The following is a 19527-nucleotide window of genomic DNA, read 5'->3' as shown; positions in this document are numbered from 1 at the left end:
TCATGATACATTGGAAATTATATGAAATTCCAATTTCTGTGTCCATAAATAAAGTTTCCTGGAACTCAGGGAAAATAAAGAAAACACCAACTGAGATCTGCTAAAAGTAAGACACCATGAGATTGGTGTGAGTCGGCTGGAAGAGGTAAACAAAAGGAAATTGAGTATGCCTGAGGATCCTAGCTTGGCACTGGTGCCACTTACTGACAGGGGAAATACAGGAGTTGGGGGCTGGAGACCACAGAGAAATCGTATACTGGGACTGGGACTTCGTTTTTTGGTTTTACTGTTGTTGTTTGGTTTTTCAGCCCGCTCCAGGGGCATGTAGCGTCTTCCCAGATGGCACAGTGGTAAATAATCTGCCTGCCAAAACAGGAAATGCAAAGAGACACAGGCTCAGTCCCTGGGTTGGGAAGATGCCCTGAAGTAGGAAATGGCAACCCACTCCAGTATTCTTGCCTGGGAAATTCCATGGACAGAAGAGCCTGGCGGGCTACAGTCCCATGGAGCTGCAAAGGGTCGGACCCGACTGAGCAACTTCGCACATAACCAGGGGCGTCTGGCATCTTAGTTCCCCAAACAGGGATGGAACCCACACCCTCTGCAATGGAAGCAGGAAGTCTCAACCACTGGACCGCCATGGATCTTAGCTTTAACAGAAAAATCGACAGAATAGCCAGGTAGTTGCTGGAAATAAGGAGACAGATGCATGAAACCGGGAGTTAGGTGACCACTGAGACATAGAAATATGAGTCATTGAACGGCCGAGGAGTGGAGGGAAATGGGCAGATGGAAGTTGGAAAACGACCTACACAGAACAAGCACTGAGAAGGAAACCTGAAGAGATGGGGCAGGGAGTGGGGGAAACCAGGGCAACGTAGTTCCAGGAAAGCAAGGTAACAAAACGTGGGAGACAGTAAGGCACCAGAGAGAGGACACTTCAGGTGCTGACTGAAAACAGGCTGGGAATTTTGCACCTCGCACCTTCTCTGGCACCCGCCCATCTTGGGTGGCGGTGCAGTGGGCGTGGGAGCCCGCCCGCTGAAGGCCGAGGAGTTTGCCAGAGGTGAGGAGAAAGGGGCCGATCGCTGAACACCACTAGCCCCGAAGGACGACGTTGTTATGAAAGATTCTGTACCATCAGGAAAGTTTTATTCAACACTCTGGAGGCTTAAGGTGTGAGAAACAGGAACTAAGATCTGTTGGTGGTGATCTTCTGGCGGTAGAAAGGAGATTTCTTAGTTAACACCTGGGTCTCATGGGACCACTAATCCTGAAACTAGCAGCAGGCTTTATTTAAGAAAGGCTAGTTGCTTCTGACAAGTGCTGAGGACAATAGATTCACTCACACGTCACCCAACTCCCAGCTAGGCTTCTCACCTCCGATTGTTCTCACACTAGCAAACCTAGTCTTTCTCCCAGAGCAGCTTTATACTAATCCACAGGGACTACATCTTCATTCAAAGCATAGCATGGGGAAAAGAAAGAAGTGAAAGTGTTAGTGGCTCAGTCCTGTTAAACTCTTTGCGACCCCTTGCACTGTAGCCGGCCAGGCTTCTCTGTCCAGGGATACTCCAGGCAAGAATACCGGAGTGGGTTGCCATTCCCTCCTCCAGGGGATCTTCCTCATCCAGGGGTCGAACTTGGATCTCCTCCATTGCAGGCAGATTCTTTACGGTTTGAGACAGGAGGGAAGCCCACAAAGCATAGTATAAAGTGTAATAAATAAACCATAGCCCCAACTAGCTGGGATGATGCTGGAAAGCCATAATCTGGCACCATTCAGACAGGAAAAGGCTTTACCAGTAATACCAGCTGGGTCCCAAAACACTGGGACCAAGCCCCTCAGTGTCAGCAGAAGCCGCCTAACTGCTCCTCTATTTGCACTCTGAGAAACAAAAAGGAGCTGAAGGAGGAAGTGTCTTTAAACCTAAAATTATTCTTAATTTCCAATACAGAATGCTTGAAAAAAAAATTGAAAGCCAACAGAATAACTAGCAGATTTTCTTTTTTTTTTTTTTTTTTTACTGTGTGCCTATGGTCCTTTCTCCTTTACCCTCTGAAAAAAATCAACCCAACCCCCAAAATGATCATTTTTCTTGGCCTAATTTCCCTATTTTTGTGATTTATAATTGGAAACAGACTGCTTTTTCCTGGCTTCAGGGAACAGGATCTTCAGGGTTATAAGAGTTGCCAACTACAGAATCTCAACCTTAGCAAAATTTCTTTTGCAAACCTATTACCTATGTAACTATTAGAAATATATATTAATTCCCCCCCAAAAAGTTAAATTTAAATGCCTTATATTATGCAAAAGTGAATTTTCTCCTGACAAATTAGACACTGCCCCCTCTCTCCTAGCCTCCCTACTCAATGAAGCTAAGTGGAATCCTGCTTTGTGTTCAGTTATCTCCCATCTGAACATCATCAAAGCCTTATCTAACAAGGTATCTATATAGGATACTTTCTGGAAGCATTTTTTTTTTAATTTGGTAGAACTGCTTCTACGGGAAATCTCCCTGTTTGCCCACACACTGAATAAAATTAAAACCTTCAATATCTTAGCAGCCATTCTAGAAATGAAATATAAAGAGGCCACAAACTGAAAAAAGCAAATGTACCCCCAAAAAATATGAAATGTATCAAGCAGGTCATCGTTCCCCCGTGTCAAAAACATGATGCATCCAATGGCTGCAAAGCTTTGTAATGGATGAGTATGATGGATTCAAAACAAAAAAAGCAGCTGCTATGTATTTTTTCATGATTCAGAGGGCACATTATAAATACACGGCAAATAGCTGTGTTGTTGTTTAGTCGTTAAGTCATTTCTGACTCTTTTTGTGACGCCATGGACTGTAGTTCGCCAGGCTCCTCTGTCTGTGGGGTTCACTAGGCAAGAATACTGGAGTGGGTTGCCATTTCCTTCTCCAGGGGATCTCTCCGACCCAGGGATCAAACCGACGTCTCCTGCACTGGCAGACAGATTCTTTACCACTGAGCCACCCAGGAAGCCCTAACTATCTCTATAAAGACACAAAAATAAGAAACTAAGAGGAATGTCTGCTCAGAAAGGCTTTGACAAATAGAGACCAACAATAGTAAACATACCCATTTGGAAGATCAGAAACTTCTCCCACACATATAGGGAAGACCTTACATGCAGTGATGCAAAATGTATGTAATGAGTCAATGGTGCTTTCCCTCAAAGTTGAATTTCATTTGCCAGTCAATTGCACAAAGTGTCATATAATAAAATGAGATATTTATTCTTTATGGACACTCAGAAGGAGAGTTTTGTGTTTGAGTATGTTTTGTTTTAAAGAAAAATACCAGAAAAGAGATAACTCAAAACAACATAGGGGAGTATCACTCAAAAATATTTAGGGTACCACATGAACACAAGGTTTTGAGATTGGAATCTAAATATTTCACCTCAAATAACCTTCCAAGTATTAAAAAAAAAAAAAAGCAACATTCTATCCCAGCAATCATCATGCAGTTAATTATAAAATGAAATTTGCAAATAGCCACCAGTGTATTTTTGCATCCAATGAACAATTTCATATGTCAAAACACATAAATCACTAAAAATGCTAACAGAATTATACTCCCAAAAGGGAATCTTTTCACACACCAAATGGAATTAAGTGTTCATCAAGTTTCCATTAATCAAATAGGATAATCAGAATTTAAAAAAAGAAACCCTAAGTTCTGCTGGGCCCTCCACCTGGTCCACTTGGTGTTCTTACCCATCACTGGTGCTTAGTCATCACACCTGTAAACCCCAGACCTTTTCCCCAGGCAATCTGATCACAGGAGAGCTCAAGGACCAGTATCTGTAAAGACTGTTTTCCAAAGATCATTTTTTTTCAGGGACTAATCAACTTAAATGTGTTTGTACAAATGGTCCATCGGCAAATTCAAACAAAAAGCTGACCTTCAGCCTGTACCAGGAAAATGAATATGAGCTTGGAAGCACAAACAAGCAGGTGCTTCTTCCTTCTTCTGCAAAAAGTACCCAACCCTGAAGTCCCCTTTCTCCCAGAGCCTGGTGTCCAAGAAATAAGGGAAAGTATATGCCTCCGGATCACCATCCTTTTTCTTAAAGTGAAGACAGGACTGACACTTCAGATTAGATTCTAAATTATTACTGTGGCAACAATTTAAAATTAAACCCTAAAAATGAACTTTGTCAGGCTAAAGGAATCACCAGCACTAGCAACAGACTTAACCTTTTTTCTCCTATAATTATCTTAAGCAGGAACTATCAAGGTAACCTAAGGGTGTGCTACTGGAGACCATGTTTCAGACCTTGGGGGATAATCTCAATTTTAAATATGGTCTCCATCCCTTATACCTCTAGTTGTCAGCCTACTAAGTCTTTTTGTTTGACCCAGAAAACTGAAGAGTAAAACATGCAGAAGAAGGTCCAAATGAGAGGGGGCCCATGCAGAAAATTTAAGAATGTTGCTTCAGACATTAAATACTGCATGCCTTGGTGGAGAAATAAAAACAATTTCCTCCTAAAAGAAGGCAAGAGGCTCGGAAATCTGTGCTAAATCTTAAAACTTTGCAAACAGAGAAAATAAATCTCAATGTCCGTTAACAAACAAATGTGCTATTTCAAAAGAAATAAAACAAGAAATCTAGAAATGGACAGAGCCCAGGAAATGGACCCAAATCCTTTTTTGTAAGGCACTTCCAAGTTGTGATTTATTTCAGCTTGACTAGAAACCGAACAAATCAGCAATAGCTTGTGTTTTACGAAATGCTACAAAAAGACAATGCTATCATTCCAAGTGTTACTCTGAAGATGAGGAAGCCTCAAATGCCCTAGATTCACTCTTTTATATTCCAAACTATCCATGTTCCTAAAGGCAATACAAGATTGCTCCTAAGTTAAAGACCCCCAATTCACTATCTAACTTGAATCATGCAAAGTTCAAAAAGTAGTTAACATTTTAAGTTTCAAAATTTCAAAAGAAGTTTAAAAATATAAGCAAAACGCTCCAGTGGAGAGACTGAAACAGAGATAAAATCAATTATAAAATAACTGTTGAATTAAAAGAAAAAGAAGAAGAAAAGCCAGAGTGTCCTCATTAACTAATGAACCTGACAATTATAATTAGTTTTTGTCCAACAGCAATGAGGGAAGAAAAAAATACATTTTCAAAATGGATTATCAAGAACAGGGGTAATTTAAAATGACCACAGATCAAATTCATCCAGGAAAAATATTACAGCAATGTTGATATTTACCAGTGATCTTCTAAATGTTAACGGTTCTGCCTGTTAAGCTTAAAATGTAAAGTCAGAAATTTCCACAAATTTATGATCCTGGGAATTTGGTCAACAGTTAGATATTGAAGAGTCTGCAGAGACCATCTTCTCAGTACTCAAAGGACATCTGAGTTCTCCCTGTGCTTAGGCCCAGAGCAGGCCCTCAGAAAAGCAAGAATCACTTGACTTTTACAAGATACAATCAAGTTTGCATGCAAAAAGAAAGATTAATTCCTTTGAGGCCTCAAAAGAATGGGACAATACTTCTCTTTAAGCAAACCAATTTTGTCAATAATGGTGGTTTAAAAAAAAAAAAGGCTTTCCTAAACCCTAGGAAGCCTTAAGGCATCCTGCTATCAGAGGACTGAAAGATGGCTAACTCCAACACCAGGAACCTTAAGCCTATTAGGGAGCTGGGGGTTGCTACATGTTTGCTAAATAAGTAAACTAAAAGACCATGGAAAACTAAATTAAACTAAATAAAATGCTACTCTGAAGTGTAACTGTAGTACTGAGATTTAGAAAGAAAGGACTAAGTTTGAAAGTTACTTTAAAATAAAATCCACTTGACCCTAACTTGGTAAATGAAATAAAGTACCTGATACTCAAGAAGCAAGAAAGGAAACTGACCTACAAAATTGCAGAGATGAAAAACTTTCTTAAAAACTTAGTTTAACTGCTTTTCCAAGCATGTTAATTCCTAAATATTGCTTATATATTTATCTATAGACACATTGCATCTATACTAAACAAACATGTTATTTCTGGACTATTATCATACTAAAATATAAGCCTCTGAAGAATGCACTGGAATAGAAATGCTGCTATTCAACATAACAATTCCTTATTGTCTGGCACTCAGATGTTAATGAAAAATGATAATGACAGGATTGTGAGAACACCAGCCTTCCTGAAAACAAATTCACTATATCCACTCTTCTACAAAAGACAAATGAGCTTCATTACAAAAGAATTCACAATGCATCTCTCTGGACTCCCAGTTCTCCTAGATAGTTTGAAATATTATTACACAAAATTATTTTACATGTGCCTCTTAACGAAAACAAATGGAAATAAACTGTGTGTGTATTTAATATCTGTCCACACACCACAGAGTTCTAGACATATATCCAATATATAGGCCCTGTCCTCAAAGTTATTGTTACACTCATCAGTTGAAATTAAACCCAGTTCTCCATAGTCAAGTCAGAAAGCAACTTGGTTATTTTGCTAGATAAAGCCACAACATTTTCCATTCCTGAAATGTATGAATACTCTAAAAAAACTGGTTTAGGTGCCTAACAGACATCAATACACAGTGTGCTATGCTCCCCCTATTGGCTAATATTCAAAATAACAATGAATTCCCCAGGGGGTGCCTTTGAAGTTCTGGGGTTCAAAAGTAAGTTGGTGATTTTTATGTTTAAAAAACAAGAGGTGGGTCAGCAGTTGTTAAGCAAAGGTGCCATGTAATGGTCAGATTCCATCAAAACAGGAAAAATTAAAGTTGACAAATGACAAAGACAAACCGAAGGGCTGAAAACATGCTGAAGCCTTGAAACACTAAACAATGCAGAATTGAAGCCAAAAGCCGAGAACATCAAGAAACAGAGCAACATCCTCTAACTGACACAATGGCATGAAATCCATTTCATTTTAATAGCCCTTAAGGGGGTAAGAATTATTTCCCTGCCTCCTGTGCCAACCCCAAGCTGTTTCCTAAGGAAGCCAAGTTAACACTGACCAACAATGTCTGGAGAATTAATATGAGAAATGAAGTTTAAAGATCTGAATTAATTAATATAAATCAGAGTTCTATTTATAATTATTTGGAGTCAGTTTCAGAGAAGCTGAAATTTGGCACCCCCACGGGTAGATCACCTAAATTAATCACGGATACCTGATTTGTGTTTCAAGAGATGTGTGTTCAACTCAGCGGGAAGTTGAAGGATGGGAAAAGCTGCCCGGACTCAGCGCACTCAAATCTGACTGCACTTGCTGCTCTCTGCTGAGTGGCTAAGCTAGCTCTGGACTCAGACAGAACTAACAGTTGTGTAATAGCCTGGGCAAGTAACTAACCTCTAGTGTCTTATCTGCAAATTAGGGCTATTAATGGTGTTTTTTCCAGAGGGTTGGTGTAACGATTAAGTGTCCATAAGGCATTTAGGAGAGTGTCTGGCACAGAGTTTGGGCCCAATAAACGTTAACTTTCATTATTTCCGGAAAGAAAGTAGCTAATTTCACACTGAAGTACCTGTTTGCAACCTGAAGTACTATTCCAGGAAAATTAAAAGGTCTTGACATGTGCTTTGCTACTTGTGGGAGACTTATCTCCTCCCAAACCGATCGCTTATTTCTCTTGGAAGGGATGCAGAGTTCAGAAAAAGTCTGGTTCCGCATCTCAGTCTGTCATGCCTACCATCCTTACCCTCCACGCTCCTCTCCAGTCTCCACGAGGCTCAGGACAACCACAGCTAACAGCGGGGCACAGACACTGCTCTAGTACTTTACATATTTTAAATCATTCAATCCTCACAGTAACATTGAGGCCAATACTATTATCACTCCCATTTCACAGCTAAGGAAATGGAGTGATTTTCTTCTCTCAGCTCTTTTTTGTAGACACTAAATCCTTTAAGTTCTACTCGGTCAAGGTGGGAGCCAGTATTGGTGGCTCAGATGGTAAAGAAACTGCCTGCCAAGCAGGAAATCCAGGTTCCATCCCTGGATCGGGAAGATCCCCTGGAGAAGGGAATGGCAACCCACTCCAGTATTCTTGCCTGGAGAATTCCATGGACAGAGGAGCCTGGGGAGCTAGCCACAGTCCATTACAGTCCATGGGGTCGCAGAGTCGGTCATGAATGAGCATCTAACACACACACACTGTCAAGGTAATTCAAGTTTGACAAGCTGGTTCCCTACACCAAATGATTCTGGAAAGTGAAGCAAATGCCCTAATAAGAACAAGACTGCAAGAAGATTCTCCTAGCAACAGTCCAAGAGTTTCCAGATTATTCTAACCAAATGAACATGCTAAGGGAATCCTTCAAAATAAACCGGGAAAGGTGGCTATAAGTTAAAGCGGGAGGGAGGATTCTCTGCGGGGCTGTGGGCTGCAGCGCTCGGCGCCACCCGCAGTGCACCCTGAGGGCGCGGCCCGCGGGGAGTGAAGCTCCTGTTGGTGCGCGGGTACCGGGGCCGCAGCCTCTGCAATGGCAACTGAGTATAAACCCACAACAAGTCTTTCCCACCGACGCTGTCACGCGCCCAGTGGGAGGTGGCCAGCGCGCCCCGCGGAGGTCAGAAGAAACCGCGGAAAGGAAGAGTGAGGGCAGGCGCGGAGCAGATGTCCTCCCCAGCACACCGCATCGCCCGGAGCGCTGCCCACCCGGGACGGCCGCTCCCCTGTGCACCTCACAGCGTAAACCCCAACCGACCAACGCCGCCCCCAAGAAGCCCAGGGGTCCGGGCGGCCGGAGCGATCCCGGCCGGGAAACAGGCGCGGAACCCAGCGCAACGCCAACAGCCACCGCGCAGCCTGGAGAGCCCTCGGCCGGCACGGGTGCTGGGCTAGCCTGGCGGCCAAGGGCGTCCCGGCGCGGGCTGCAGCGCCGCTAGGCTGAGCCCGCACGTACCTCGGAGGCGGTGTGTCAAACGGAGATCCACCCGCCACAAGTTGCAGGAAAGCAGAGCAAAGTTTCCCCGCCCAGCGCCCGGCGGCCGCGAGCTCCGGCAGCTGCTTCGCCGCGGCGCAACTACGCCATCCCGACCCGCCGGGGACTTTCTCCTCCTGCAGGGAGCTCGGGGAATCGCGCAGGGAAAGTGGCCGAGCGCGAGAGCCGCCGACTTCCCTCCCTCACTCACTAGGAAGAGGAAAGCGCCACTCGGCGTCCCCGAAACCCTCGATTACCCCCATCGGGCCGACCCAGCGCACTCGCTCCCCCTCACACACGCGGGCGGGGATGGGCAGGACGCCACAGCAATCAGCGCGCGGGGGGAAGGGCGCTCCTCCTCCGCGGTCCCCACCGGAGCTCCGGGCCGCCGAGAAACTCCTCCTCCCGCCGCCCGCCTCCCCGCTCTCCTCCCCCTTTTCCTCTCGGGCTGATGGATGAACCCCGAGCGCGGCCGGAGCCTGCGTTTCCCTTCGGACCGAGGAGGGAGGGAGAGGAAAGGAGTACTGGGAACGTCTGGGGTGCTGCGCGCCCAGGTTGGGACGGTCGGCCGTGGGGGAGGGGGTCCTCGGAGAAGAGCCACATTGGGGCAGGGAACAGGGGGCAGGGGTGGAACGTGGACGCGAGCGGCAGGGATTCCCATCCTCCAACTAGGTGTTTCCAACTTTTCAGAGCTCTCTGGAAGAGTTGGGTTATTTGGTTCCCTCCGTCTTGATATAAAATTTCTAAAACCTCGGGTAATCTGATCACACCCTCTTGCCTACACCCTAGCAAAGGCCCCCACGCGCACATTCATTCTGTCCCTGCTTGTTTTTCCCACCTGCAGTCCTGCTTGCTGTATATCAAGATGCGTTCTGATGGTGGGTCTTGCCTGCTCCTAACAGCTGAGAGTGCATAACCCAGCCATTACCCCCTGCTCACTAGATAATACAAATGAAGGAGCTCGGTCAGCATTACTGGCATTATCTCTAGATGGGCGCGATGTAAGTGAAGGTGTTGACGCTGCTTCCTGCGTTCAAGTCCGGGTGGACTGACTGCTGCAGGGGTTGATGAACGCTGTCATCAGAACACCACTTTGATACTCCATTTTTACACCTGGTTTTTCTGTTAAAAGATTTCTTAAACCAAAGGACACTGTTTTACCAAGAGGCTGGTAAAGTAACTCTAGGCTGACAGGTTTCAGAGACCAGATGTCCTGTCTTGATTCTGCCCTGTGACTAGATGTGGAACCTTGGACTATCGGCTTAAACTCTCCACGTCTGTTTTCTCCTCTGTTAAATGAGGAGCTTGGCCTAGGAGACTTCTTCAGGTCCTAAAAGGTTATGGTCCTAGGCTTTTAATCGCTAGAGACTAGAATGGGAAAGTTTCTTATATTATTACTTCTGCAATATTATTATTTGGAAAGTTACTGGGTTTTCCTGCTTTGAGAGAAGAGGAAGTGTTTCTCCTCTTTTTTCTCTTGTACCTATACATAGAGAACTCACTCAATTGGAGATATTTCCACAAGAGCCAAATCATTATTGAATCACCTGGATTACTGCAAAAATCTCTAAAATGAACAATTCATTCCTTACCAATATTTATTGAACACTTATTGTTTGAGAGGCTTGAGTGAAGTCTTGGAGAAATATATAGGGCTAATGCCTTGTTGGAGCCAACAGTCTAGGTAGAGTTATCTCAGCTGTGATAGAGTCTCTCTAGATTCAAGGACTTAGACTTCTCATAGACTCAAATTGCACAGTATTTGTGCCTCAAACTGTCAAGTTTTAGCTTCCAGAGCAGACATGAACACTTAAACTGGGTTTGAATATTTAATCCTACCTTTAAACATATCCATCATGTTAAAGCTTTTTAATTTCTAAATAAAATGACATAGAAGTAGAGAGAGAAAAACCAAGTCCTAGATAACAGTCTTGTCTTCAGAGAGTGATGAAGTAACTGTTCACAATAATCAGATTCTCAATAGTGTAACCAATTATGTGTAACTCAATACTGGACAATTATTCTGTGCCAGGCAGAGTTCTAAACATTCTATGTACCTAAACACATTTACTTCTCAAGCCCTATTAAGCTGTATACAAACTGAGGCCTATGTGCAAACCTACCTTAAGGCCTTAGAATTTGCTAAGACAGTACATATATTAAATGAGAGAGTCAGAATTCAAATCCACATCCATCTAGCTCAGAGCCCAAGTCCTCAACCACCAGGACATTGTTGTTGTTGTTGCACTTCAGTCACTAAGTCGTGTCCAGCTATTTATGACCCCGTGGACTGCAGTACGCCAGGCTTACCTGTCCTTCACTCTCTCGGAGTTTGCTCAGATTCATGTCCAGTGATGCTATCTAAAGATCTCATCCTCTGTCCCCTCTTCTCCTTTTGCCTTCAATCTTTCCCAGCCTCAGGATCTTTTCCAATGAGTCAGTTCTTTGCATCAAGTAACCAAAGGGTTGGAACTTCAGCATCAGCCCTTCCAATGAATATTCAGGGTCGATATCCTTCAGGATTGACCGGTTTGATCTCCTTGGATGTACTACCTGTCATCAGAAGCTTTACATTATTGGCAAAATAAAGAAAGGTTTGAGGAGTTTATTCCATTGGGATTTTTTTTTTCCTCAAAACATCTTTAAAATTTAAGGCTATTTAATTAGTTTCTCTAGCTGATATGGAAAAATCCAAGAAATTATGTCAGTATTTGCAAAACTAACAATGTCTACATAGGTGTTTTCTCTCAATCTTTATGCTAATAATTTGATATTGTTTGCAGAAATACAGACACCTGAAGCATAGAGCAAAGGTTTTAAACAAAATTCTGGTTCCCCAGCCAAGGGGTTCTCCAGAAAAGGAGTTCCCTTACATTTTAATAATACAATATTCACTGATTTCTAGAGGGAATAAATCCTCTCCTTTTGATTGGTCTCTTACAAATTAGGACTTTGTTCAAGTTACAGGATTTATTCCCATAAGATACAAACTTCCTTTGTTTCAAGGTGGTGTCTTAGTCATTTGTTCCAAATTTTTTCAAAAAGAATTTCAAGCAGAGGGGTGAGATAAAGAGGTGCACTCTATCTTACTTGCAAAGAAAAAAGGTTTGACAGCAGAGTGTCGAAATTTACTGAGACTGTGTTTCTTGCAAGGAACCACCCTTCCTATAGATGTGGACCCACTTCTTTACAACAGTGGCATGTCCCCAGATTCTGTTGTTTAGCAGACAACTGAACAAATTCAAAATAACCTGCTTGTGTTCCTTGCAGAAGTCAACAACTCGAAATGCTAAAAGACTGTATCATTAGAAAATCATTTGGTTGTTTTTCTTTTCTAAGTCCTCCTTTAGTATTTAGCATATGCTTTGCACTTTACGAATCATAGCTCATTCAATCCTTATAACACTCTGTCATCCTCATTACAGATTAGAAAATGATGCAGAGAGTGAAGAAACTTGCACAAAGTCACACAACCAGCAAGTGTAACTTGGCTGATTGACCCAGAGTGTGCTCTGAACCTCCACTTTATGCTGCTACAGGTGAAAATAGAGCCCCATCCACTCAAAGCAAGAGTCATATTCTTAAAGCTCAATTCTTTTTTTTTTTAAAGCTCAATTATTTAAAAGTTTCAAAAGATAAAGTTTGTTGAGAAATATTACCCTCCACCACCATATAAAAATCAATTCCTTTCACCCAGGAAAGAGAGGAGAAGAGACACTAACTTTAAAGTTTGTCTGAAATAGCCAAGATCTTGGAAGCAATTGCATAACTCCTCTTAAGAATGTGTGACAGAACATGAACCAACTGTTCCAAAATTGTTGTGACAGGAGACTGGTCTACAAACTACAGCCTCTGCTCCTATTTTGTGCTCGGCTGACCTATTATTACAGCAAGATTTACGACCTTATTTCTAAAATTTGCCCATAAAGATTCCAATTCATACCTGTAGGTGTTTTATATATCACCATAACCTAAAAGCCATAATCTAAAACCACATTTTCTATATCTATATCCAAGATTAGAATATGATTTTCACTGATAAAATTTGCAGCTGGCAAATTTCAAATTAATGAGGAAAAAAATACTCTCAGATGAGCCTGTTTGCAGAGCAGAGCCCAAAACAGACACCTGATTCAGGCCTGGTGGATTCCTCAGAGAATTTGGAAATAAAAATCCAAAGCAAATTCCCTTCCAGTAAGCCCAAGTTCCTGCAAACTTGTCATTTCCTGTGCCTGTGCGGAGCCTCCAATGGCAGTTTCCACAATGCACCTTCAATTTCCCTCTCAGCGGGTCTTCTGAAAAAGCAGGAAACCTCACACCATTTCAAAGGAATAGCAAACCCCACTGAGATCCCTGTGGTCTTAGCTCCCTAGGGGATGGGGCCGAGCCTCTGCTCTCCCCGCCTCAGGTGCAGAGGCTCCAGAGGGAAGGCTTCTCCCTGGCCCCCACCTCCATAGGTGCCCTGCAGAGAACTTTTGTTTTGGCCTAGAGAAGAGAAAAAATCACAAACATCTTATTTTGTGACAGGGGGACCAAAAAAGACCAAAAGCCCCGTGCACATGTATTAATATCTGTGAATGTTACAAATCTTATTACTTTCATTTAATGAATATGAGAAATGCTGAAACACCACTTGTAAAAATACCAAAATTTAATACTGCCATTGGTATTGATCCTCTGTTCTCATTGTTATTATTACCCTTTACTGAGCACTCACTCTGTGTAAGCCCTTGTTAACAAGTTTAGCCTTATAAAATTTATTTCCTAACGTACTTTGAAAATGAATAACTCCATGTATTTGTTAAAATTACCTGTTATAACATTTCTTTAGGTTACTCTCACAATGTTTGGTTGTTTTTTTTTTTCATGCAATCTAAGGAGGAGAGTTTCTCAACTGAGTCCTGGAGACATAGTCTTTAGAATTTAGTAATAAGTTGAGTAAGAAATTTGCTTTCATTTTGCATTTTTTGTTTTAATGATAATCTTAAAAAGCTGTGTTAATCCTCTTTTGGGGGAAGGGGGACAGGGATAATTAAAAAACAATAGACTTTCCCATAATAAAAGATTCTTATTTCTCAGGTCAATGTTTTTTCTCTTTTGAAGTGGAAATTCTTTTCCAAAGGTGCCTAAGAATTTTTTTTAAGGGTCCTTAACTTCTTAACATTTCAAAAATTTGCTACAGAATTTTAAATTAAATTTTCCTTTACCATTTCCCCAGTTTACCCATATAATTTCTGGAAGATGTTATACTCTCTCATGAAAAACCAACCAATATTCATTGACATTTGTTAAGCCATATAAAGGGTCGAAAGATACATATAGAAGTGATACAAAATACAATAAAAAGATAACCAAGGAATAGGAAAGTATTATATGTGAAGTATCAACTGTGACTTTATGTACTAAAGAACTGAGATGATCCTTGGTCTGGGTTGATCTGAGAATATGAGAAGCGAGCCAAGGATGCAGCAGATGCAGAAGAGGGAAGGAACATTCTGAACAATGGCAAAGGGATGCTAAGGCTATAAAGCAGAAGCACCTAAGAGACGCTAAGGTCCCAAGAAAGACGCTAAAGTAAGAACAGCCTATTCACCTCCCCTAAAGAGACTAAGAGGACCTCTCATAGTCTGAAAATCCCGTTTCCTTCAGTGTCAATAAGAAATCCAAGCCTTGTTAGTCATTGCTCATCACCTGGATTCTTACCACCACATGGCTTTGAACATTTCCTAACTTATTCTATCTTTCTCATTTTCTCAACCTTCCAGATCTTTCCAGTTTGCATCTGGAACTTATGACAAATTACCAGCAAAATCCCTTGTATATTCACCTCTGGAAAATTCAGTCACCAAAAATGAAAGTTATTTGACTTTCTCCCCTCCCGGGATCTGTTCTTCCATCCCACTTCGGTAGCCTAGAAACATGATCTTGTCCAGGTCGTTTCCATCAGAAATAAGTGCTCCACCTCCCAAATCTCAATTCCAAGGATTCTTCTCTAACCTTCAGTCTCTATTGTTTCAAATCATTGCCTTTTGTACCTTGATTTCAAACATGATTTAAGCCCATCAGGATCTCTAATCCATCATCCCTACTACTTTTTTTTACCATCCGCAACCATGATTGCTCTCACTTTAAATTATGACCACAATCCTCAATGGATTCTTAGCACTGTTCAGCAATCCCACTATATTTTCCTTATCAGCTCACTCTCTTATTCTCCAGGAGGTTTATTTTACTTCTCTTTCTCTTTCTTCAAATCTTCAGTACCTTCTACCCCTTACCTAATGACGTTGTTTCTTATTTCTTTTTTACTAAGAATATCATAGGCCTCTGAAGAAAATATCCCCAGCTCCCCAACACCTCTGCCAGTGTATCTGTGTCTGTTCTCTGCTCTGAAGTTCTCTCTTCTTGGCCCTTCTCCCTCCTGTGTCCTGGATTATTTCTTTAACTACTCAAGGACTTTTACATTGTAGTAATTCCTTTTTCACTTGCATCCTCAGATGTCTTTCTTCCTCTCTCTCTCCCCCTCTCCCTCTCTCTATTAGATCATTCCAGTCAACTTATAAACATACTATAATGTTTCTCACCTTAGAAAATTTTACTTGACTTCACATACCCATCTCACTTCAATTTCTCTACTCCTTTTATAATAAAACTCCAAAAAAGATATCTACCTTTGTTGCCCATGCCTCTTCACCCATCACTTTCTCCTCAACCAGATCTAATCAGACCACACTTGTCAAGGTCACCTTGTGGCCAAACCAGTCACCAATTCTGTCTTCATCTTATTTAGTCACTCAGTAACTTATGACCCAGGAACTCACTCTCTCCTCACTGAGACATTTTCTTTGGCTACGGGAATACAGAGCACTAATAATATTTCTTTCCTTCCTCCTAGCTGAACCTTCTAAGTTATCGATGCTAGCTCCTCTTCCTGCTCCCAGAATTTAAATGTTGGCTTGTCCTGGGGCAGTGTCTTTGGTCCCCTTCTCTATTAAGACTCGCAAGGTGTTATCACACAGACCTCTTTCTTTAAATGTATCTACACATTGATAAAGCTCCCCTGGTGACACAGCAGTAAAGAATCTGCCTGCAATGCAGGAGCCGCAGGAGACATGAGTTCGATCCCCAGGTCGGGAAGATCCCCTGGAGGACGGCATGGCAACCCAGTCCAGTATTCTTGCCTGCAGAATCCCATGGACAGAGGAGCCTGGCGGGCTACAGTCCATGGGGTCACAAAGAGTAGGACATGACTGAAGCAACTCAGCATACACGCAAGCACACATTGACAATCCTCAAAATTCTGTCTCCAGCCTGGACCTCTCCCCAACTCCAAACTTGTGTATTTAGTTGACATCTCAGCATCTTCACTCTATGTGTTCAGTAGGAAAACTGAAAGTCACATGTGAAAAACTGAACTCTTGATTCCCATGAACACATCTTCTATCCCCTCATCTCAGTCAATCAGTTGCTGTTGTTTAGTCACTAAATCATGTCCGACTCTTTGTGACTCCACGGACAATAGACCACCAGGCTCCTCTGTCCACGGGACTTCTCAGGCAAGAATACTGGAGTGCCCTTTCCTTCTCCAGGGGATATTCTTGACCCAGGGATTGAACCTGCATCTCCTGCATTGGCAGGTGGATTTTTTACTATTAAACTATCACGGAAACCCAAGATCCCACACACCGCAGAGCAACTAAAGCCACGCACCTCAACCCAGATCCCGGGTTCAGCAGCTAAGACCCAACACAGCCCAATGAATAAATTTGTTTTTTTAAAAAATTGACTACCAATACTGTCTAACCTATACAGTTTTTTCTCTTATACAAGTATGATAGCTCTAGTCTTCTTACATTTGTCATCTTGTTTCCCACCCACTAATATACAAACGTGCACACACATATTTACTCAGTGCTTTCCATGTACAATTCATGTTGGTGAATAAAACCCAGCCCCTCTTTAGAGCAGGCTGTCAGAGTTCACATTAGACTACAAGAACCAGGAGGGCGGGGATGACGGCTGTTTTAACCAACACTGTGTTCCCAGCTCCTAGCAGAGCACAATGCCTCTAACAAGTATCCAGTAAACATTAATGGATGGCTTCTAGATAGATATCCACAGCTAGAGACCAAGAACAGTGAAGTTTTATAACGACCATTGAGGTAGATGCCACTCTAGAGACTCAACAAGGTACTGACTCATGAAGCAGCAGAGTACATCTGACTTGGAAGAACCAGCACCAATTTGCCCAGGCAGGAAGCAAGTCTGTGGTATAAGCAGCACGGATGAAGCTTCACCTGGAAGCCACAGGTTTAGCATAAGGAAGGGGCTTCCTGATCTCGGCCAGACCTGTTAGCAAGGTGTAGGTAAACCAGGTGCCCCGACTGGAGCAAATAAGGCTGCTGAATCCAGTTAGCCGAAGGGAGAGAAAGAGCCAGGAGCCACTAAGAGTAGAAATAATATGCAATGCCTTTGCGTGTCACTCGTATTTTATACTATGTTGATAGAGACTTTTAAAAAATCATATCCACACTACCATTATCATTGCTGGAAAATGCTGGCCCTCTTGAAATGCTGAAGGCGTGGATACTAAAGGATAATGAAACAGATCTTTGGTCTTTGGCTGCTCCTGAAGTGAGAGAGAAAGGAAGGAAGCATTCATTAACTTAAACAGTCTCCTCCCTTCCCACTCACTTTTCCCTTTGAGAAAGGACAACACATTTCCTTCTTTGCCTCTGGTCTCTGACACTACACAGTCCCACCAAGATCCCCTTCAGCTTTCTCTGTAGAAACAATTTCAACTCTGTTTTAAAAATCAAGTAAACCAGTTGTTCAGGCCCTGTTTGAAAATCAAAAGCTTCACAGGTTTTGTGCATTCTACATGACTTTTGTTCCTCACTCCTGTTTCTTCTCTTGACCAAATTTTCTCCTACTTTTCCTTAAACGTAATTTTACTAAATTTAAATGCCAAGCATGAGTGGGACGGAGGTTCAAGAGGGAGGGGACACATTTTGTACACACGAAGCTAATTCACTTCATTGTACAGCAGAAATTAACACATTGTAAAGCAATTATACTCCCATCAAATAAATAAATAAATGCATGTATATTTTGTGCACATTTGTAAAAATAAACATACAAATTAATAAATTTTATAGATGCTTTTCCCTTCATATAAATTATTTTCCAGTCTTTTGTTGTGCCTTCAGAATTTCAGTGGGTATTCTTTCAACTTTTCTTAAGCCTGAAGTTTTTCAAAATACAAAGTTAAGAGGGAAGAAAGCTTAACTTGGGAATGCTGAGTTATAACTTTGCATTTGACCTGAGATGTCAGTCTCAGATTTCATTCTCTTGGATAGAAACCCCTCTCAACTTTTTTTTTTTTTTCAGAGAGCAAAGTGGTATGCACCTAAAAAAAAGGTGGGGGCCACACTGAGACTCCCAAACTAGTTCTTCAAACATTTGACTTTTCTTAAATAACTCTTCAGTTCAACTCAGCTGGAATTTTGAGTATCGCTTGAGTGCACTTGTGTCTTTGCCCAGTTAGTTTTCTCTTTCCTGTGTTTTTTACTAACTGGTATTTCAACTTATGAGATTCCCTTTCAGAGGAGAATATAATGGTCATTTTAACAGAATTCTACAACCCTACTGCTTTAAAAGATATTGTACTATCCACCTGTAGCCTGCTAAGATATGATGTGACACTTGGGTATTTATGTGATGGACATGCAGCATCAGTATTGGGTAGGGGGGATATACAACTTGGCTTGGAGAAGAGGTGTTTCATTGGAAAGGCTGATATGCCTGAAAAGCAAGTTTTTAAAGCCTTTGTTATCTTTAGGAAAACCTCACATAGAAACACCAGAGAAGCATCGTTTCCCCAAGGGCTTTGACATGGCATAATTCTGGTTACAGTATATTTTCCTTGTATATGTTGGTTCATCAATTCAAAGCAGCCTCATAATTATGTGATTGTGACAAGATTAATTGATGGACAATCCAAAAGTCCTGAAGGTCAACAAAGGGACCCTCTATCCAACCCTACTTTTATTCTTCAGTTATTTTTAGGCTGGTAAAAATGTGCTGGGCTGCTATGCAGAGGACTACACACGTTTTATTGCAAGACTCGTTCATAACCATTGTGTGGGCTGAAATGTACATTGCATATACATATATGTGTATGTGTATTTGTATAGTCATATGCGTCTATGCAGGCTTCCCTGGTGGCTCAGCGGTAAAGAATCTGCCTGCAATGCAGGAGACAATGCAAGAAATTTGAATTTAACCCCTGGGTCCAGAAGATTCCTTGAAGGAGGGCGTGGCAACCCAGTCCAGTACTCTTGCCTGGGAAATCTCACGGACAGCGGAAACTGGTAGGCTACAGTCCATAGGGTCGCAAAGAGTCAAACACACCTGAAGCAACTTAGCGTGCACACTTGCATGCATATATATATACATAGATAGAAAGCAATTCCTCATAATATGAGGGAACATATTTGTCCACTTTAAAATGTTACATAAGTAGCATATAATCTACAACTTGCCTTTTTTATTCAACATTATGATCATTAAATCTATCTTTGAGGCATTTCTT

General features: G+C 42.0%; 1 protein-coding gene across 2 annotated transcripts in view; it reads right to left on the bottom strand.

The window, feature by feature from the left end:
• TGFBR3 (transforming growth factor beta receptor 3) overlaps positions 1 to 9170 on the bottom strand; it is a 192427-nt gene extending 183257 nt beyond the window's left edge. Inside the window, exon 1 of one of the 2 annotated variants that reach the window (XM_043460676.1) lies at positions 8916 to 9170. The gene's annotated coding sequence lies outside the window, so the exon portion shown is untranslated. The remainder of the gene's footprint in view (positions 1 to 8915) is intronic. The other variant, XM_043460675.1, reaches the window with a different exon arrangement.
• Positions 9171 to 19527: the final 10357 nt, after the last annotated feature.

The sequence above is a fragment of the Cervus canadensis genome, chromosome 2 (assembly GCF_019320065.1).
Source record: "Cervus canadensis isolate Bull #8, Minnesota chromosome 2, ASM1932006v1, whole genome shotgun sequence".
NCBI classification, from domain to species: Eukaryota; Metazoa; Chordata; class Mammalia; order Artiodactyla; family Cervidae; genus Cervus; species Cervus canadensis.
This window is presented reverse-complemented; position numbering and strand designations above follow the sequence as displayed.